General features: G+C 45.5%; 1 long non-coding RNA gene across 1 annotated transcript; it reads left to right on the top strand.

Moving 5' to 3' along the window:
• The first annotated feature begins 7,656 nt into the window (after positions 1–7,656).
• LOC147379770 (uncharacterized) lies at positions 7,657–11,032 on the top strand. Its single transcript, XR_015134162.1, has 2 exons — positions 7,657–8,198; positions 9,868–11,032. It is a non-coding gene; the product is annotated as an uncharacterized LOC147379770 (long non-coding RNA).
• The last annotated feature ends 10,958 nt before the right edge of the window (positions 11,033–21,990 follow it).

The raw sequence follows: 21,990 nt of genomic DNA, 5'->3' as shown, positions 1-21,990 counted from the left end.
ACCACGGTAGGAGCACACATCTGCAAGAATCCTTCAAGTGCAACTTGGCAATCTCTGCTCAAAGTTTAACCACACACATTTTTGTTTGTCACTCCCAGAAATGTGAAATTTCTTACATCTCCGTACAAAGGACACACAGGAATATTCAACAGTTCATTGTAATCATTGAAGGAAAAAAAAGGAAAAAACCACTACCTGTCCATAAAAAGGAGACTAATTAAATAATTCCTTCTTCTGGAAAATTATGTAGGAACTTTTTTTTTAATGAGTTAGATTTACATATGTTCATGTGAAGCAATTTTTGAAACAGAAAATGAAAACAGAAAATGTGTTTTAAGTTGTGATTTTAAAAGGAAATATACATATGTTCATACACATAAAATATTTTGGGACAGATACACAAGAAACTCTTAACAGTAATTACCTTGGGGGAGAGAAACTGAGATCTGGGATAGAAGAGAAATTATTCACTGTATATTCTAAGTGTTGGAATATTTTAGGCATTAATTAGCTTTGCAATTATACAAAGAGAAAACTCTAGGTTTGTTTTTGGTGGCTCAGACAGTAAAGAATTTGCCTGCAATGCAGGAGACCCACAATCCCTGGGTCAGGAGGATCCCCTGGAGAAAGGAATGGCTATCCACTTCAGTATTCTTGCCTGGAGAATTCCCTGGACAGAGGAACCTGGAGGGCTGCAGTCCATGGGGTAGCAAAGAGTTGGACATGACTGAGCAACTTAACACTGCGACTACTACTGAATTTGCATCTCCCTGAGATTCTAGCAATTTTCCTTCCCTCCCTCCTTCCTTCTTCCTTCCTCCCTTCTTTCTTTTCTTCCACTCTCTCCTCCTTTCTAAGAAAATTGTCTTTCTAGAATCTTCTAAAACTATTAAACAGAAAACTACCCCGTTCCCCATCCGTGGGTTGGGAGTCCAGTTTTGACCGGTGAGTCCATCATCACTTGCCACTAAGCGTCGACTTTTCTAACTTGATGAGTGCATCCGTCTCGTCAGCCCTTCTTGTTACTGCAGCCAGAACTTGTCCCCACCCCCACCCCGCTGCAACTGCTCCCAGCACCTCCTTTCTCTCCCTTCTTGCCCCTAGGCTCCTCTGCCACCATCATGCAGAGTGCCTGAGGAAATCAATTTTCCCACTCGGACACTGGTGAAAATCTGGAAATAGAAGGGGAAAGGGGGGTTACAACCCATGAGGTGACCTGTGCTCAATGAGAGCCAGTGGTCGATAAATACTTCCTTCACAGTTCTCTGTGAGTCCCCAGGTTCAAGCTCTGGTTTCCTGCTGGACTGACCCTCAGATAGGCTCTTCCTCGTTCCCCTTTGCCCTCCCCAGCCTTTCTCCTGTTTCTTGGGATCACGTCCCCAGATAAACTACCAGCTTGGGCTGTAGAGCTGCTTGCTGTGAGGACCCAGGCTGGGATACCATCCTTGGCCATCTGTGTGGAGTTCTGGCACCCCTGTCCTGAGCATCCAGAGAAGACTTCCCTGGGGAGCTTCTCTCTCTTAGTCTTCTTGAGGCCAAATCTCTATCTTCTACTTTATGTCTTTTCTCCCCCACTCATGTGAGGGTAGCATTCCTCAAGCTCGCTATTCTTTTCCAAAATTGCCCCCAAGTCAGACAGAAAAGCACAGTAAAGATTTTACAAGTAGAAGCATCCATTCTGTAAATTAACTATACCCTTCACACTGGGATGATCTTACATCTGTTTTAGATCTCTGAACTCTGGTTTGGTGATTCAAGAAACAAGAGAACCTCTGAGTCCAACTCCTCCTACTCCCAAGCAGGAAGGTGGGAGCATACACGGTCTGCTCCTTTGGAGACCAAGGCTCCATGCACAGAAGATGCTGGGCCGGCCAGCCATGCAGAGCCCCGGCTCCAGGTCACTATTGTTTCATCAGCTTCTGGTCAGAGTTCCCTCAAAGAGCTGCCGATGTCTTTCTAACAAGACTGGAAAAGTTGTCTGGTGGCTGCGCATTCCCTTCATCTGCCCTTTTTCTGGGTGGCACTCTCTCTTTTCTGGTGTTGTACTTTCAAAACAAACCATCTCCACTGGTTGTGGTAAATTTCAGTGAAGAAAATTTCAAGCTGGGAAGGGTGAGAAGACCTACAGGAAGGATACTATATATAGTCCATCTTTAATGGCCAGAGAACAAAATTGCCTTTTCATTACTGTCTGCCTTTAAGAAATAAATAACACTTTTCTTTGAAATTCAAACCAGAATACATTGCACAGTCTGCTGAGATTTGGTAAAATATGTGTTAAATATGCAACATGGCTCTATTATTTAGACCTGACTATGATATTTTTTAGGAGAATAGTTTCATTTGGGCATTCTGTAGACCTGAGTCAACTTAATCTGACAAAATCCTAATCTGTCATAGAAGTCTAGAAGTTTAGATCTAGAGGGGCCTTAAGGAGTCACAGGGCTCAGTCTAAGGTCATGTGATGAAAAAAGATAGGAACATGCATGGGGGAAAAGATTCATTCCAACTGACCACCTAGAGGAAGACCTTGTATACTCACATTGAATAAGTGCCTTTTGCATCTTTTTATCTATTACAATTCAAGATTTGGAGGTTGTACTCCCCATTGTTCAGTTGAAGAAAGTTATTCAGAGAATAAAGTGACTTATTCCAAGTTACATAGTTTATCGTGACTCAAATTGGATTGGAACCTGATTTCAACTCCAGGCCAGTATTTTTCCATTTACCATGGGTTTCTGGTAAACTTTGACTGACATTTCCATAGCAACAGTCCTACCCTGGCCACCCTGCACCCCTACCCCCAGCCTCTTCCTCAACACGGATCCCTCTCTGATCTCTCTGTGTCTCCCAGCCCCAGAGCTCGCTCACACTGTGAATGAAGTGGGCTGCTCCAAGAACCTACCATCAGGGATGCCATCCTCTGAACACACGTTTTAAAAATTATTCCTAGACCCTTCTCAGTTGTTTTCTTTACTTTTTTTCCCCAGAATGACTTTCAAAACAGACCTATCAGCAATGTCCTCTTCTCAAAAAAAAAAGTTAAAAAAAAAATTACACTTTGGGTTCCCTGCTTTTCCATTACTTACATGCTAAAGTCCAAAGCCTTTGGCCTGGCATTCAAGATTCTCCGTGATCTGGCCCCTGCTGTGTCACTCACCTCCCCATCACCAGGTGCAACTGGTCCTGCCATTAGAACACTTTGCACAGTCGGCCTGGTAATATTGTGACTAAGGACACTGAATTCATTTTTATATTCAGCAGAACATCTGCCTGGGTCTGGATGCCGTAGGTGCTCTGTGACTGTGTTGAGTGGCACAAGCTCATCCCTGTTCTCTGCAGCTTGGTCCTGATGACCTGTCTAGACCCCCACCATCAGGGGGCAGGTCTGGGACTGCCACGCTTTGCAATAGACACTAACACACAAAGGGGTGAGATTAGCTCCCTGTGTAGAGAAGGTCCTAGAACTGGCTGACCTAAGAAATATTTCTGAGCATGCTACTGATGCAACTGAGGCTTTCTGAAATCATTACATCAGGATGCCTGGTGTGTTTCCTACAAACTTTACCTGAAACATTTCAGTGCCTTACTGATTCCCCGGATTAAAACTGCTTAGGACCAGATGAAGGGCAGTGATGCTGAAAACTCCACAGACATGGCAGCGCCCTGTTCCAGGCTAGGTATTTGGGTCCAGGGACACCTTACAGAGGCACTTAGAGTCTAACGAGGGCTGTGGAGTGGATAGAACAGACAGGAAGCAACCCCGCAGAGGAGCACTGACAAGGCAGCAAGATGAGCACAAAGAAGGACAACAAGTAGTGGACAGAAGTGGCAGGAGAGTGGAGGTCAACTGAGAGAGTTTACGCAAAGTGCCTACGCATAGTAGATGTGGCACATAGTAGATGCTCAATAAAAGACAATCGGTCTTATTCTCACCATCACACATCCAGCTGGGACACAGAGGAGTGAGGCCTCTGCCTGTGTGTGACTGCTACGCCTCCTCCCAGCCCCTCCATCTGCTCCAGCAGATTTTCTCTCAATGAGAAACACACCAAATTCTTTCCCTCCCGGGGAGGGAAAAGCTGTTCCTTATGCTGGGAACCCTCTGTTCCCCGCTCTTGGCAAAGTTGGTTCCATCTCATCCTTCCGGCCTCAGGATAAATGCCACCTCCCCAGAAAGGCCTTTCCCGATGACCCCATCACTCCTAGCGTTATTGTCTATTATATCATGCTGCCTATTCCGTTCTGGGCAGTTACCAGAAACTGTAATGATGGGGTTTACTTCTGGGCTTTGTTTATTATCCCACTAGACTTCAAGCTCCAGAAAGACAAGAGCCACTTCTGTGGGCCTCTGCTCTCTGTCTCAGACACTGCGATGAGCTCACCAGCATGTGGTTGGTCTACCTCTGCCTAGGGGAGCTGGGGAGGCCTCACACAGAAAGGTACATTTGATCAGGGTCTTGGAGGGGGCACACGATGTTACCCTCCAGGGGCTGCAAAGATGAGGGGGCCCCAGGCCTGATTTTCAGTCAGAAGGGAGTACTGAGAAAGAAGAGTGTTGTCATGATGAGTAGCTCCATTCAGGAGAAGACAAGAGTACTTCCAACACTGGGGTTCAAACAGAAATACCCTGGGGGTGGGAGGGACCAATGAGTTTGAATATTTAGGGGAGACTGTGGGCAAGTTACTGAACCTCCAAACTCCTCGCCTTTAAACTGATAACCTGGGAAGTCTGAGGAAGTGGGGGTCCAAGGCTCTCTCCCCTCATCCTGCTATCGGGTGCTGGGCGCTCAGGCCCTGCCCTCTTACCCGGGCTTTCCTAGCAAGCGGTCTTCTGGCCTGGAATGCGTGATCCACCCACCAGGCAGGAGACCTTATCAGCTGACCAAGTCCAGTTTTAATAGTAATAATGAAAATTAGAGGGATTACCATTTATTGAACTCCTACTAAACACCAACCTCTGAACTGAGCATTTCACACACAAATACTTTTTTAAGCCACAGTCACCCCACCAGGTTGACTTTATTTCCCCCAGTTTCAATTGGGATTCAAAGTGGGTAAGTAACATGTCCAAAGTCTCAGGAACAGGAAGCTAGGGACAGAGTTTCAGACCCAGCCAGTGCTCTGAAACACTGCCTCCTCTGGCCAGTGTATCTCACAAGTGAATCAATGTATTAGTCATGGGAAGTCAGGCAGCCTGAACCTGCCCCTCTCTGGGAAGCTGATACAGACCTAATCCCTAGACCAACAACGCAGAGGGGGAGACTCTGGACTTTGGTTACCCTGCTGTTACTCCCTCTCCTGCTCCAAGCTGCAGGCTTCTCCTCCCCAGGACAGGACCAGGAGTACTGTTGAGAAGAAGGGGGTCTTATTGCAGAAATCCTGCTTAACTCTGCCCTGGAGTGGGGTGGCAAAGAGCTTGGGTAGAGAGGCTCATGATTGGTTTGAAATTCAGCACTTGAACTGTCACCCTGGCTGGAGCAAGTCTCTTTCCTGCTTCTCATATTCACTCTCACCTTTGAAATGAAGTTGAGAACAGTCTTCTGGCATAGCTAAGAGAAGTACGTAAAAAAAACCTACTTAAGGTGCCAAGCGCATATCCCTGGCACACAGCAAGCCCTCAGGCATTGGTGGCCTTTAGTATCATTAGGATGAGATGGTTAGATAGCATCATCAACTCAATGAACATGAGTTTGAGGAAACTCTGGGAGATAGTGAAGGACAAGGAAGCCTGATGTGCTGCAGTCCAGGGGATTGCAAAGAGTTGGACATGACTTAGTGACTGAACAACAACAACAGTTGTTAACAGTCTTGAGGGGAATCGCCCACAATAGAGTGGATTTGAATCTTGGTGCCATTATTTTTGGGAGGACTTTGGGCAAGTTACTGAGCTTCTAAACTCTTCATCTTTAAACTGGATAATCTAGGAAGTCTGTGGAGGTGGAAGTCCAATGCCCTCATCTTTAAATTCAAATCAGCTTCTGTAAGGAACTGGGAAATGCCAGAGGTGGGGAGTGATGCTTGCCACATATGGACTGCATCTGTCTAAGCCATGGTCTGCCAAGAGATGGCAGGACTTCTGAACCATCTGAATCTCATCAGGGCATCCAGGGTGTGGTCTCCAGAGCGTGGCTGTAACAGCTGGTCTGAAGCTTTTGACTAGTCTGTTGATTTGGTTTGAACTGAAAGAAGATTGTTGTAAGGAGTGTGGTGAGTATGACTCTCAAGGGAATTGGGAAAGAAAAAGCCATGGAGAAAGGCCTCGTCTTTGCATGCTGCCCTGGGTGTGCCTGGCTTCAGAAGTTCAGCTGTACAGCTCAGGGCAGGCCACCCGACTATGAAAGGGAGGGCCCTAGGTAACCAGAGCTCCCTGGCTTGGGTTTTAACATCTCCTTCTGCTTCCATGCCCCCTGCCAGCCTTACAGACTCACCTTTTCTCCAGGAGAAGAGCTCAGATCAGGGAATGAGCTCAGTCTCTTGGTAACATGTCAGACACGACAGTGAGGTGAATTAGTCCTGAGAGGTGGACCCTCTCTGAGGAAAACACTGAGTGTCTGGGCTTGCCAGGCTGAGAACCCAATCCTGTCACATGATGGCTCCACCAGGTGACTGTCATTCTGAAGCCTGGCAGAGCTGGCAGCTGACTGTCCCAGTGGGCACTGGTCTCCCAGGCTCCTTTATATGTAATGATACCACCCTCAGGGTTGTGCAAAGGAGTAAATATTCATGCTTGCCATACACGAGGTCCTCAACAAATGCTCATTACTAAACCCAGAGACCAGCCTAGGCCAAGAGATTGTGATCTCTTTATGGCCTGGAACCCTGCCTTTCATTGCTCTGGTTTCTCTCCCTCACTCGCCAGTAAGTCCCTAGGATCTGACCTTAACCTTGGTGATTGTCTTATCCACACAGGGGCTTCTACCACCCTGACTTCTGTTCACACATCCATTCTGCCCTCCACGTGTTCCCTGGGCCACACTACAGCAGTTACATGATTGAGCAAAGCAGGCCGGGCAGCATGGTACCCACAATCTAGAGCAGCCACCTACTGGCTGTGGGATCTGTCTCCAGGCCTTCCCAAGTCTTGGGCCTTCATTTCTCCATTTGTGAGATGAGAGTGTTGGGCTAGCTGCTTACATGCTGTACTTGTGTGAATGAATTATTCCATCCACTTGTTGGTCCATCCATCCACCCACCCACCCAGCTAGCTATCCATCCATCCATCCTATATCCATCTCCAGCATCTTCTCAATGCTGTATTGAGGACTGTGGTAGGAAGAGAGAGTTGAATGACTCTGCCCCAGGCCTCTAGCCTTTCACCCCACAGTGAAAGGAGGTCTGAAGGGAACAGACCCCCGCCGTTAGGGTGTACTCTCGGAGGGGACAAGCAGTTGGACAAGACGGTACACGGGTCACTCTAGCGGCATATTGAGCGTCCCCAGCCATGGGTCTGCAGAGTGGCGGCGCCCAGAAGTGATCCTCCTTCCGGTGGAGATTCCTCCCCCTCCCGGGCGTTAGCGCCCTGAAATGCCCGCCTCCCCGAGGCTGTCCCTCTGGTCCTGCCGCAGTGCAGCACAAAGGTCCTGTTGTGGGCTGCAGCCCAGGCAGCGAGAGCCTCAGGGCCTCAGGGTGACTCACCCTCTTGCCATTTCCTTTGTGCGGCTCGCCGGCTCCTTGCTGGAAGCCGGCTCACGGCTGCGGGTGGGCAGGGAGGCGGGGAGAGGGCGCGGGAGGAGGGCGCTTTTCACACGACAGGGGCCACCCTCTAGCCGCCACCCCTACCCCCATGCCGAGAGGGATGACAAAAGGCAGAGCCCCCGCCTAGGGAGGCGGGGAGTCCTGATCGGTGTTCCTTGGCCCCCTGAACCAATACAGCTTTCAGAATAATGAAAACTGGCCAGGGAGGGGAAGGTATGGGTATCTTGGGGAGCCCCGTGGGCTGCCGGCCTCCTGGCGGCTCCTCGGTCCCAGCCCAGAGGCTCTGAGGGCAGCATCAGGACCTGCCGGCGCTGGAAGCCGCCTCCCTGGCCCAGGCTCAGGGCTCGCGCTGGTGCGTGGCCAGAGGCAGCCGCCACCTACGTAAGAGTAAAGGATGCCAAAGAGCAAGGCCCGGGAGCCTGGGACGTGTTCCTCCGAAGGCTAACTGCGTGACCTCCGGCAAGTGTTAGCGATGGAATTTCAGACATCTCTCCCAGCAGGTACTAAGTCGCGGTTCATCAGATCCTTCCCAGTCTGACTCCTGCCTCCTGTGCGGGTTTTATCTGTGCCCACGCACCCCTTAGCTCTGCACTCCAGCCGCTCTGAACAATCTGTTGTTCCCTGAGCATACCCAGTTCTCGCTCACCTTCAGGTTTTGCAGAAGCTGTTTCAGCCGCAAGGAAAGCCTCTCCATCCTCCTCAGGGGCTTCTGGTTAGTCCTGTCTTTCAAGAGGCAGCGCAGGTGTCAGCCTCCGCAGGAAGCTGCTCCCCGGAGTCCCCTACAGGTCCCCCCTCTCTCCTTAGAACTTTGGCGAGGCCCTGTCAGAGCGCTCACCACCTCCTACTCGGCATCTCCTGCTTGTCTCAGGCAGGAAGGGCACTGAAATAGTGAGTGAATGAATGAATGAAGGGCTTGAGAAGAACTGTTTCACACACCAGTGCCCTGTGGGTTGGGACAAAGATAAACTAAGTTTTTAGGCAGGTGCTATTGTGAGGTTGTTGTCCAGGACGAAGGAATGATCCACACAGGCAAAGGAGGTACATCTGGCATCAGTATTCAGGGCAACTCACGATTTGTAATCCAACCATTGAAACAAAAACATGCATGGCTGCAGTGCCCTTCTGTCTTGGGCCAAGTCAGCAGGTGTCCCTGAGAGCAGTGCAATCGGCATTTAGAATAATCCCCACACACCCCTGTAGTTCTTTGGGATTTGTGAAGCTTTCACCATCACTGGTCTCCTGGGATTTGAGTAGGCAGGATGAAACTAATTTCTGACCTTGTTTTAGAGATGCATATGCTAAACTTTAGGGAAACTGGGTCTTGCTGAATATCCCACAAAGAATAAGTGGGATAAAAGAGCACAGGTCTTCTTTCAACAAATCCTCAGAGGCTATAGGTGTCAACTACCATAAAAATGAAGGGGATGTGGTTCTTGCCATCACAGATCACCCAGGCTTGTCAGAGAGACCCAAGTAGAGCATGACAAATGCTACCTTCATGAGAGGTAGGAGGGGGTATTGGAGTCTAGAGGAGGAAGAGGTTTGTTTGGGCTGTGAAGTCAAGGAAGGCTTTGCAGAAGAAGAGACTTTTCAACGGGGCATTGAAGGGTGAGTAAGAGTCTCCTGAAGGCAGAAGAAGACAGAGAGGGGAAGACAGTGAAAGGGGACCATGGTGGAGGTGACGCTCGGTTTCTCCATCTGAAACTAAGGTATTAGTCTTTCAATGTTTAAGTCAATGAGGATAATAGAAGCAGATGCAGTGGTTTGTAAATCTGAAGGTCTTTGAAGTTCCTGCAAAGCACCATCCTCTGCGCCTTACCAAATCTCTGCGGCAAAGAACGAATACCCCCGTTCTGTGGAAAACTCTCCCAGAGAGATTGTGGATTTGGTAATCGTTATCAGTTGAATGGAAAACTGGGGTAGTCCGTGGAAAGGGATGAAAGAGGCCAGTGGAGAATTAAGACAGAAAATACCACAGTGTGTCTTATGCTGAAAAAAATGATTCAGAAGGAAGGCACAGTGCCCAAGCATCAGCTTGTGGCATTAGCCCAAACCTGCTTTAACTGACCTTCAGTGACCTCTTCCAGCATCCTCTACATGACTTAGGGGGTATGCCCCTGACTCCTTGGATCCTCACCCTTCATACTCACTCTCTTCCTTTGCCCCCAGGTCCTCACCTTGTCAACTCGAGTAATACTGCTGATGATTACTAGGAGAGGAGACTGGAAATGTCCATCTAACCTGGCTCTCCACTCCATTCATGTGTCTCCTGGGAAGGAAACACAAATACAAGTGTATGTTCTAACGGAGATTGAGCCAACCTTCAAGGGGCTTGATCCCACAAGTTCCCACAGCTCCAGAGATCTAAATTCAGCAGCATCCAAGGACCTCCTGTGAAACCACTGGGAAACAGCCAACACTTTGACTTGTAGGTCCACACTGAATACCCGAACTGTAGTCTCCATATCCTTCACTGCTTCTTGTAGACATTGTTGTATTATATTCATTTAGGGATGACAGTCCAACCAATGCCCAGTCATTGAAAAGCAATGCAGACCTCCCTGAAACTTCTTTCTTGATGGAAGAGTGGGACCCAGGAAGTCTTACTGATATCATTTTTGTTGTTGTTCAGTTGCTCAGTCATGTCTGACCCTTTGCGACCCCATGGACAGGACGCCAGGCTTCCCTGTCCTTCACCATCTCCTGGAGCTTGCTCAAACTCATGTCCATAGTCAGTGATGCCATCCAACCATCTCGTCCTGTCGTTCCCTTCTCCTCCTGCCTTCAGTCTTTCCCAGCATCAGGGCCTTTATCATTTACCATGGCTCTTTATTGGCTGATTGGCCCAAGGATGAACACATGACTTTGGGCTAGGGTCTGGGCAAGCCTCTCAGCTTCTTTTTTGAAATAATTTGAATGGAGAGACATAGTCACTCAAGTTACGAGTATGCTTGAAGTGAAAGATCTTGCATTATTGAGAGAGTAGCTAGTACTGTGTATGACAAAGCAGGAATCACAGCAAGCCTATGTTATGCAAGAGAGAAAATAAGAGTTTTGTAGAGTGGTCTATCCAGTCTGCCAAGAGGAGAATGGAGTTGACGTGCAGAAAGAGTTAGAGACAAGATCTTGTAGCTCTGAAAGGACAGAGAGCCTCTTCTGTTCCCTTGTGACTCAACATTACCCCCTGCCTGTCCTTGGAGGTCAATGATAGCCCCCTGTGTCCGCTCAGTGACCACTCTTTTCATTTGAAATTGTTTGAGAGGGTATCTGATCCTTGATACCAACATGCCCTAAGTAAGAAAAATAATAAAGCCTAAGATTTAGTGTATGTGAATTAATCCTTAGGATTCCTTGGCTCAATTCAGTAAACATTCCGTGGACAACTTTCACCAGGTTCCGGGGGCATTCTGAATAAACTTGAGATCCACTATATATCTTTAGAGTCCTCAGACTGGAAAAACGTGTTCTCCCATACCTATAACACAAGGTAGTTTAACATTAGCACCCTAAGAGAAATGCAGATGGAAAGTTGGAGGAAGAAGGAAGGAGCTTGCCAGAAAAGGGCCTCCAAGGATAGGTGGAATTTAATATTGGAATGAAGAAGGAAGAATGGAGATATGAGAATCAGAAGTCCAGGGGCAGGAAGGGACATGATATTCATGGAACATGGTAAACTGAGTGGCCTAGAAGAATTATGGGGTTTTGTGGAAGAATATTAAATGAACCTTATTAGATTTGATTGTGATGATGATGGCCTTGGATGCCATGTCAAATTGGCTATCCCAGAATAATAAGAATGGCAAGAATCTTGGGTGTCATCTAGTCTAGTTCAGGTACTTTGTCCCTTTCTCTCTTATTGCTGACCAGGGGATTTTTACAGAAACTAACGCTTAAGGCTTTTGATTTTTTATTTTGGTCAACCAAAAATTAATTTTGTTATTTCACTAACACTTCTCACATTGCTACATTCAATAGTTATACCTGACATTTCTGTAAAATCTTCTAATTTTCGTGAAATGTTATCTTCAATCCACTCTTCTGTAGAAGCAAAGGAGCATTCTCCCACACCATGAGTTTCATTTTCACTTTCCATATAAGAAACAGTCACTAAGGTTTGGGTTTTTTTTGTCTTTTTGTTCATCTAATATTCAATCTTATGAATTATAACTATATTCTCAAGAACTGTCATCTTCTAAGATACTTGTATATATGTCACCCTGACAATCAGAGAAAGTATCTGCATAAAATTCATTGAAAAATTCTTCACTGAAAATTTCATGATGGATCATTTTTGAAAGTTTTACATTTATAATATAAAAGAGGTTGGAGAAAAACCTACTGAGCAAAAAGTGAATGATAAACACTGGGCTGGAGGAAGCACAAGCTGGAATCAAGATGGCCGGGAGAAATATCAATAACCTCAGATATGCAGATGACACCACCCTTATGGCAGAAAGTGAGGACGAACTAGAGCCTCTTGATGAAAGTGAAAGAGGAGAGTGAAAAACTTGGCTTAAAGCTCAACATTCAGAAAACTAAGATCATGGCATTTGGTCCCATCACTTCATGGCAAATAGATGGGAAAACAGTGGAAACAGTGGCTGACTTTGTTTTTCTGGGTTCCAAAATCACTGCAGATGGTGATTGCAGCCATGAAATTAAAAGACGCTTACTCCTTGGAAGGAAAGTTATGACCAACCTAGATAGCATATTAAAAAGCAGAGACATTACTTTGCCAACAAAAGTCCGTCTAGTCAAGGCTATGGTTTTTCCAGTGGTCAGGTATGGATGTGAGAGTTGGACTGTAAAGAAAGCTGAGTGCCAAAGAATTGATATTTTTGAACTGTGGTGTTGGAGAAGACTCTTGAGAGTCCCTTGGACTGCAAGGAGATCCAACCAGTCCATCCTGAAGGAGATCAGTTCATTGGAAGGACTGATGTTGAAGCTGAAACTCCAATACTTTGGCCACCTGATGCGAAGAGCTGACTCATTTGAAAAGACCCTGATGCTGGGAAAGATTGAAGGCAGGAGGAGAAGGGGACAACAGAGGATGAGATAGTTGGATGGCATCACGGACTCGATTGACATGGGTTTGGGTGGACTCCTGGAGTTGGTGTTGGACAGGGAGGCCTGGCGTGCTGCAGTTCATGGAATCGCAAGGAGTTGGACATGACTGAGTGACTGAACTGAACTGAACTGAGCAAAAAGTGAATGATAACTGCAATCATAAGTTGTATAATAAATTTGATAAATATTAAGCTCTTAACAACTTCACACAGTGATGTTAATTGTATCACTCCCTAAAACATATTAATACATCTCTGGTCAATAATGCATGGGACTACGTTGGTGGCTCAGACAGTAAAGAATCTGCCTGCAATGTTGGAGACCTGGGTTCAAAGATCCCCTGGAGAAGGGCATGGCAATCTTTTCCTGGAGAAAAGATTCTTTTTCTTGCCTGGAGAATCCCATGGACAAAGGAGCCTGGTGGACTACAGTTCATAGGGTCATACAGAGTTGGACACGACTGAAGTGACTTAGCACAGCAGTAGCACTCAGGTCAATAATGTATTATGGAAGTCACCATGACTGAATGCATCCCACATGTTTACTTGCAAAATTGTCATTTCAGTGGTAATGACTCAAACTACTCCTCTCTTCAACAACTTTTAGTCCTTTCCAGAAGAATCCTCTCACTGCCAGGAAGGGTCTTAAAACCCAGGGAACCAAATGTAGGAATTCTGCAGCACATGATCTGAAACTGCAGGTTTGTGAAATTAAGAAAAAGGAGAAGGATATTCACTATGTGTCAGCATCAGCATATTTACTGTGTTTTAGACTCTATAACATTAATCTGCAAGGTAGATGTGACAATCCTTTTGCAGATGAAAAAACTGAAGTTCTAGGCAGAAGTAGTGAAGTCCTCCAGGCAAGACAGCTGCACAAAGTGAAGCAGGAATGTGACCCAGCTTGCCACAGCCATGAGTTTCCATCCTGCTTCTGTGCTTCCTTTAAGGCTAGACAGGCCTGCCTTCAAGTAAATATCACTTACAAAGGAATTTCAAAATGACCTTCACTTAAATGAATGGTTGATGGCTAGAATTGAGTGGGTGGAGGAAAGAGATTATAACAACCAAAGCTTCATTGCATGAATTTAGCAAAGCTCTAAACCATATACACCAAAGTCTGCAGAGACACTTGGCAAAATGGTTATTTCTTTTTAAATAGTCCCAGGACACAATTTATAAGAAGCCTTGAGCAAGTCCTCAAATTCAAAAGCCCTTATCGTCTCACAGATCCCTCTTGAGACCACATGGTGCTTCCGGCTTCCGGAAACAGCAGGTGTTATTGCTTCCACAAATAACGTCATTGCTTAATACACAAAGGGAAGCGGAGGAAGGAACGTGTATGGATTGGGAACAGGAGGAGGAGGCAGCATTAGATCCTTTCTGGGGCCCTGTCCAGCTGGAACACTCCTGGGGTTAGATGGTGGGGGTGAATGTTGGCAGTTTGGGTGCCAGAAGCCTTAGATGGGGGGCTGGAGAAGGAGGCTGGGGAGAGCATTGTCAGGGGAGAGAAATTATCTGGGGGTGAGAAAGCCCAGGACTGACTGATAGTAATGGAGGGACAAGCAAACAGAGCCAGATGAGGCCTACAAGAAGGCTGGGCCCAGCTGGTGTCCAAGCAGAAAGGCCAAAATGCTTAGCACAGCTTCCTAAAATTTGGGACCTATCAGAATCACATGGAAGCTAGTTAAAACGCCAGTTCCTGTGGGAGTTCCCAGAGACTGAGTCTAGAATGGGCCAGAGGTGGCATTTGTGACCAGTTCCCCCAGTAATCTTAAGAGACAGTCCTTAGAAAACACTGGTGGCAAGATTTTCTTCCATGGATGTCTGTGATTGGCTCTGTAAATTGAGAGGTTTGTCAAGGACAATGGTTCTCTGCCAGCTCTGACACTGGGCTTCTCCAAGGCTCCCATGCATGTCCTTGCCCATGCATGCAGCCCTCAGTATCTCTCTCAACATAGTCATTTCCAGTGCCTTTAAATTTACAAGGTGGATAGGTTGGCAGGTACCTGCTCAGCTCTTGAAAAGACCTATAGATGAAAGACTCTAGAAACTCCATCTGGTCTGCCTGTTTGTGTAAGAATAAGGCAGCATCGTATGTGTTCATGTGGGTGTCCAAATGGGACAGAGTCTCTCCCTCTGGAGGCCACAGCTTGAGGCCAAGACAAAACCATTTCCAGGTCACATGGAACCAGGTCACATGATCATGCAGGATGATTTATCGAAGAAAGAAAGCTTCAAGGACTCAAGGGAAATTAACCATGTATATTTCTCCAGTGGTTATGCTGGTGCTTTCCCTTGAAAAATAGTCCCCATGCCCTACCTGGACGGAAAGATTCTCAATGAATCTGTGTCCTGAAGGCATCCAGAGGGGGACGGCGTTTTCCTAACAGGGAAAGCCACACGAGAGCCTTCCCGGCAACTTTGTGCTATTCCTGCTACAGCTCCTTTCAGGGCTGACTGCGGGATCGGGGAGTCCTGTCTGGGAAAACAAGACAGGCCGGGCCTGAAACATTGATTTCTAGTTCAAGTTTCTCAGTGAAATGTGAATGAGAAATTTTCCACTTCTTCTTGTCCTGATTCACCTTGTCAGAATCTTTGGAGTCCCAGACTGGGGCAGAGAACGTCTATTTCAGGTGGGCATCCTGCCAGAGTTGCACCCTGAATAAATAGTCTTCTGTGCTGTTCCAGTATCATGTGTCTCCTTTTCGCCGGAAAAAAAAAAAAAAAAAAAACTCCATCCACCTGACTTCTGCTTTATCCACTTGCTTTGGGATGAACCAGGTCAGAATGTCAGGAAAAGAGGGTGCTATGTAAGTCCTCTCCACTGAATACAGACTCAAGTGGGTGATACAGAACCATTTATACTTACTGAATCGCTAGGATATGTCAGGCTCTATGCCAGACTTTAAGGATCAGAAGGTAAGTAAGACACTGTCCTTATTCTCAAGAGTTTACAGTCTAGAGGCAGTCACAGTTGTGCAAATACCAGCCAGGGCAGACTCTGATAAAGATGATAAGAAAGATGCAGAGAAACGGGGGAAATAGGTTCTGGCTGAAAGGCATTAAGGAATGCTTCTGGAGGGTCTGTCATTTGCACTGGGTCTAGAAGGATGATTGGGACTAGAGAGATGGCGGAGGGGGCAGGGGGAGGGGCTGTCAGGAAAAAGCACTGTGGTTAGAACATCCCTGCTGCAGGGGGTACAGTACATAGTCTGGAGTCACTAGTGGGCAGATATATAAAGAGAAGAGTAGGAGGTAAGGCTTGAAGAGAAAAAGCAGGGGCCAGGCCATGAAGGGCACCTTAAGTCACGGTGAGGATCCGAACTTGACAAGGAGCGATGGACAGCCATCAGTGGACTCAGAGCTGGAAAGACAGGAGTTCTGTAGAGAGAACAGGTAGATGATTTTTGCAATAAATCACATGAGGAATTAGGTTGGCCAGTGCTAACCTGAGGAAATTAAAAGTCAATGACAGAATCAAAAGATATTTTGGAAGGAAAAAAAAACTGACTGACCATGGGGAGAGGGAGAATTTAAAGATTCTCAAACATGTGCCGATCCCCAATTTAGACAATGGCCCGGGGATGGAAGAAGGGTTGGTGATTACTCCCACAGGCTCTAGAGTCAGAAAGCCTCTATCCAATGTGCCCAGTTTCATCTTCCTAGGTAGAAAATTGACCGACTTCTCTTCTGTGAAAGGGAATGAACAAATTGTACAAATTGTGGACAAAGTAATTCTGTTGGCTATCACTGGATTGATAAGCCTAGCACTTTGGGGAGGATATCAATCATTCCCCAGGGTCCCCCAGGATCTGTGACTGAAACAGGGTACACTGTGAAGAGGGGGTGCCTGGTGTACCCCATTGCTCCCGTGGGAAGTGCTCACTCTCTCTATTTTTACTCTATGTAGTAACACATGACAAGTTAAGTGATTAAATCTTTTCTGCAAAAGAAAAATAAAAAAAGAAAGAAAAGCCCTCTTTTGAAAGTGAAGAGGTCTAATAAATGTTGTTCCTAGGGCATGAAATGAAAGTTTTGTGGGGAAAAACCACTGCCAGAATGGCATTTGAAAATTTGAGTTTTCTCCAAAAGATCCTGCAAACCATCCTTTTCATTCTCACTGTAAAATTATCAAGATGCTGTGATACATGGGATTTTCGAAACCACTAAACAGCATATTGATACATACAGAAACAGTAAAGCACACCAGGAAAGCAAATGACTATAAAAGGAGTATTTGTGAAACCCCCACTCAGGTCAAGTTACAGAACATTGCCAGCACCCCAGCGCCTCTTCCTGTCACCCTTCCTTTCTTCCATTCAAAATAACTTTTGTCTTGACTTTCATGGCAACCACCTCCCTGTTTTCACTCCTCCCATCACCTAAATATGTACCCTGGTCCCTGAAGAGCAGGATTTAATTCTGATAACTCTTGACCTCCACACAATGGACTCCTGTGCATGTACTTTTCTGTGTTGGGCTCCCCTTTTCCGATATTAGGAACAAGACCATCCATGCTGGTGTGAGCCTGCAGTTTGCGTATTTCTACCACTGCCCTATAGAAATACACCACGATTTACTTATCTCTTTGACTACTGATGGGCATTTGTGTTGAATGGCATTGCTGAGTATGTTCTTATCACTGTGGATACATTTCTGTTGGGATCTTCCTGAACGTGGAGTTACTGGGGTCATAAAAACCAGATGTAGCTTTATAGTTAGTAAATACTGCTAAAGAGTCTTGCAGAGTGCTTCCACCAGTCTCCCTACACTTCCACCAGCAAGGCCCAAGTATTCCTGCCTCTCCATCCTCATCAAAACCTGGTGTTGCCAACCTTTTTTAGGTTTTAGGGCTCAAAGAGGTTTGAAGGCATCCTAGGCAAATAACCAGGGATTGGTGTGCTACCAGACCAATTTCAGTCTAAAGAGTTATAATATTTGTAAATAAGTATGATGAGTTATCTTCTCAGGGAAAGGCCCATAGTTTATGCTTCAACATGCAGAAGATTGTTATAAATCTCTGAATGGAGTTATAGACTTCCTGTGGGTGGGTGGCTGATCCCAAGAGAATCAGTTGTAAGGAGATAAAATGACATCTCAGAAAAATCTTTGAGATTGGAAATGGAGACAGGGATGGAAAGAACCAAGAATACACTGAGGCAAGGTTAAAGCCCTGAGGGACCAGTTCTGGAAACGAATGTAAAATTTTGTAACCTTGTATTGCTATGGAACCATTGGTTTTTAACAGGTACATAAATACTATTATATTGTTCTTTTACACTTGCAATTTGCCCTTCCCCCTCAAAATATTTATTTGGCTTATTCATTTTAATTGCTAGGTGGCATTTATTTGCATTTGAACATCACATTTATTACCTGTTCCTATGTTCGTGGGTAATTTGTAAACAGTGCTGCAACATTCTTTTTTTTTTTTCCTATTTTTTTTAGATAGGAAATAAAGTCAAGCTGAAGCAAGTATGGTAATTTTGAATGCTGAAGACAAGAATGTCTGCTATATTGTTTTCTAGACTTTTCTGCATATTTGAACTATTTCATAATTTAAATGTTTTAATATGCAATATTAACCCAAACACGGCACAGAGAAAGAAGAACACTTAAATGAGTAGATCCCTAAGTTTTGCTGGCTGGGTTGACCATGATGCCCATGGAAACAACTTATACCAGACACTCAAAGGATGTACCCAGAGGTAGTTTGGCAAAGACCTTAGGTTCCTCCCATGCCCCAGAGTTGGCAATGCAGTTCAGTTCTGGAATTAGATAGACATGGGTGGGATCTGATTCCAGTGTTCGTAGAATGAGACTCTTGGCAAAATGTTCAGTTCTCAGCTTCTTCATCAGGAAAACTTGGAGATTAAATCTGCCAGGCAGAGTTCTTAGGAAAGTAAACTCAAGTATGTGCCTAATAGGCAGTTATACTCATTTGGGTTTGATGAGGAAAGCAGAACCACTATGATTGTATAGAATAAAGGTTCCATTATAGGAATTTGACCTTTACAATTGTTGTAGAAGCTGGAAAAGTGAAGAATTGAAAGGGGACAGTTGGAGGATCAGAGAAAAGTCACCCACCAGGGGCCACAAAGCCCTGCAAATAGATCTCTGCATTTGCTGGTGGCCTGAAGCTGCAGTAGGTCAGCAGGGAAGGAACTGAGAAGAAACACTGGACATGAAGCGAAAGACAGCAGAGACAGACTGGGATACACAGAGACAAAACTCAGTTCATGATGGCCTGCCTGGGTCTCATGGTCAGTTGCTGGTCCATGGAAGGCTCAATAATAAGAGCAAAATGAAAATTTACCTAAATGGAGAATAATTACTTGCAGAGAATGGCATAGGTCTGCACAAAAAGCCTAAAGGTTTATGCTATTACTTATAGGAACCAGCTAAAGATTTCCACAAAGCTCCCTATCTGCCACAAGACACTCCTAGCACACATGAATCTACTGACTCTTATGTTCCATGTAGATGGCAAAGGATCTTGTGTGGCAGGCTGGATATGTTGCAAAATCTCATTTTCCAGACCCAACTCAGAGGTGGCAGCCTTTTAGTTACTCAATAAATGAGTTGAAGGAGCATGACCAAATGAAATACAGTTGCCTCCCAAATCCAGAGGTTCACGGGGCATTCTGCCAATTCCCTGGTGTTCAGGGAGTAGGAGTAGATATTTAGGTGATGGGAGCAGAGAGAAAATTAGGGAGGTGGTTGCCGTAAAAGTCAAAACAAAAGTGATTTTGGAATGGAAGAGGTGTGACAGGAAGGGGCGCTGGGGTACTGACAATGTTCCGTATCACTTGACCTGAAAGGTGATTATGCAAATGCTCCTTTTATAGTGGTTTGCTTTGCTGGTATGTTTTATGGAATTTTTCTGCGTTATCATATGCTGTTTAATGCTGTGATTTCTGTTTCACTTTTTATAGAACATCTTAACATGCCCTCATCACTGAACTCTTAGAAATTTCACCAAAAGATCTGCCTCTTGATTATCTGTGATATTCATTTTCCTCCATCTGCTTATATTTTTCTTACCAAAGTATTCAGAGTAGCTGCCATTCCCTGCCCTCCAGGACCAGTCAATGTGGTAGGCCTGTATGATTTCCCGTGGAATCGAGAGCTATCAAGGTCCCTGGGACTGGATTATGACAATAGACTGAGGGGTTAATATAGCCTCAGGCAGGACAGTAAAGGTGTATTGCTGGCCCTGCCAGCATGAAGCAAACTGCTCCTGCAGAGACCTTTAGCTGAAATGATTTTCCCCTCCCTCTGCCTTCCAAACCTCATGTCAGTTTCTCTGTGGTCAACTGGAAAGGTCATACAAAGAAAGGAAGTCATTTTTAGCTCAACTAGGCTGGTCCAGCCATGAATACTGTGAAACTCTTATTTAAGAAGCTCGAGTTCTAACCTAAGGATCAGTATCTAGAGGGAAACGTCGAAGGGACCCGTGGAGAAGAGCCACATAAAAATTAGAATGTGAATCAGTTCAAATTAAGACTGTCTATGAGAGTTTACTCAGTCAGGATCTGGAAAGCCCAAGGGAAGGGCAGGCTTTGCTCTAGACATTTCTGTATTTGACAACAATGATGAGAACCCACCATGGTCTTAGAGAGCATTTTATGGTTTGTGAAGCACTTTCACATCCATCATTTCATTTGGGGTAGATTGACCTTCTGCTTTACATACTTATTCACTAAATATTTATTGAGTATCTTCCCTATGCTAGGCACTGTGCGAGGTGTTTTACATATGTTGCCCCCAAATATGACATCGCCTGTGTATTTCACTATATCTTTGTGACAAAGGTATCATTGCTGTTTTGCATATGAGAAAACTATGGCTATTTCAGGCGTACAGAGATGAAGGACACCCTGTCCTTGCTCTCTAGAACAGAGGTGAACAAACTTTTTCTGTAAATGGACAAATAGTAGATATTTTAGGCTTTGTGGTCCATATAGTCTGGGGTGTGTGTGTGTGTGAGCACGCATGTGCATGCACTCAGTTGTGTCTAACTCTTTGTGACCCCATGGACTGTCAGACTCCTCTGTCCATGGTATTTCCCAGGCAAGAATACTAGAGTGGGTTGCCATATCTTCCTCCAGGGGATCTTTCTGACCAAGTGATGGAACCTACATCTCCTGCATTGGCAGGTGTATTCTTTACCACTGCATCACCTAAGAAGCTCCATATAGTCTGTTACAACTGCTCAACTCTGCAATTATTGAGAAAATTGCTTTTCTCAATAATTGCAATAGAATATAAAAATAAATGAGAACAACTGTGTTCCAACAAAGCTTGGTTTTTAAAAACCAGTGGGAGAGATTTTTGCCTGTGGGCCATAGCTTGCTATCCTTGTCCTACAGGGTCACAGTCTAGAGGAGCGACTAATACAAACGGCTCCCAGTGAGATGATGTGTTAAAGAGGATATACAAAGGGCTGTGTCAGCAGAATACATAAGCACCTGTGAAACTTGGTGAGGGCTCCACGTGACCTTTCTAGAATCATGACCACTACAGCCTGTATTTCCAGGTTGTGCCATCAAGAACCAGGAAATGGCTTGTAGACAAATTAAGGTGGGATCTTGAGATTATGTCTAATGAGGGCATGTGTCCTCCTTTTGAGTTGACTGTCCTATGAACCAGTGTGGTGTGAGGACAGTGATCTACTGTCTGCTTCCCCTTCCTGTGTTAACCACACCCCTGAAACCCAGAGGTTCATATCCTGGGCAGTATGTGAGTTTGGTGTGACGGCACCCTCAACTTCTGACCTCGAGCTTGGAAATAATACTTCCTAGTAGACACCTCCTAGAATGTCCTCTAGGTAACATCCTCAAAGACAAGTCTGGTCCCTGCTCTGCCTGAGGCATAAAATCACCCTGGTGGTTGGATGGTCCCAGGAGACAGACTCAGAATAAGGAGGAAGTCTCGAAAATAACCTCAAACAGGACTGGTTGTCTAAGAAGGTGAGTTTCTGATCACTTAAGCAGCTGGATAACCGTCTGAAGAAGGACTTGGGAAACTTTCTGCCCTGCCCTCTTATTAAACAGCTCTGTGAACTTGAACACATCTCTTGACCTCTTTTAACTCAGTTTCATCACTTGAAAATGGAGATTACACATCTCTCATTTTGGCTGTTGTGATAATTAGAAGAGAAAGTCTTCCAAATTCTTAGCATGCACCAGCCTGACACACAGTTGATGCCAGACAGCCTTAG

This window comes from Bos grunniens, chromosome 1 (assembly GCF_055505025.1).
Source record: "Bos grunniens cultivar Pamir isolate PY7600 chromosome 1, Bosgru_T2T1.0, whole genome shotgun sequence".
Taxonomy (NCBI): Eukaryota; Metazoa; Chordata; class Mammalia; order Artiodactyla; family Bovidae; genus Bos; species Bos grunniens.
This window is presented reverse-complemented; position numbering and strand designations above follow the sequence as displayed.